Source organism: Bison bison, unplaced genomic scaffold (assembly GCF_000754665.1).
Source record: "Bison bison bison isolate TAMUID 2011002044 unplaced genomic scaffold, Bison_UMD1.0 scf7180017847937, whole genome shotgun sequence".
Taxonomy (NCBI): Eukaryota; Metazoa; Chordata; class Mammalia; order Artiodactyla; family Bovidae; genus Bison; species Bison bison.
In genome coordinates, this window is record NW_011478510.1 from 29,353 (window position 1) to 29,958 (window position 606).

Genomic DNA, 606 nt, shown 5'->3' on the forward strand with positions numbered 1-606 from the left:
GACATTTATTCAGCATCATGATCAGACTATTACATTTAGCAATCAACAGCATGGGTGCAAAAAAAAAAAATCTACATTAAAACCCTTTGTTGGAATGTTTTACACTTTCCACAGAACAGAAATTAAAATAACCTGTTATACAATTAGTCACAAGTACAGTCCTCGAGTTTTTTGCCCATACACATGAGTATTGTCTAAAACATGTCTTCTTTGTAGCAGCTAGGCCCTGCCACCACTGTGCTTGGCTGAGTTCACAAATCTGTTGTAACCTGTAGCTTCTCTGTCACTTCTCTGGCTCTCCTCTCCTGCTAAGCTTTGTTTCCTGGCAGTAATTAAAACCTTCTGCCATTGCCATAGCTACTGCTGCTGCTGGAGCCACCATAGACACCTTGGTTTTGTGGTTTGGCAAAGTATTGGCCTCCACCACCATAGGGCCCAGAACTTCTGCCTCCAAAGTTTCCTCCTTTCATGGGTCCAAAATTTGAAGATTGATTGTTGTAATTGCCAAAATCATTGTAGCTTCCGCCACCTCCAAAATTGCTTCCGTCATTACCAAATCCATTACATCCATCCCCACTGCCACCATATCCGCCACCACCATGGCTG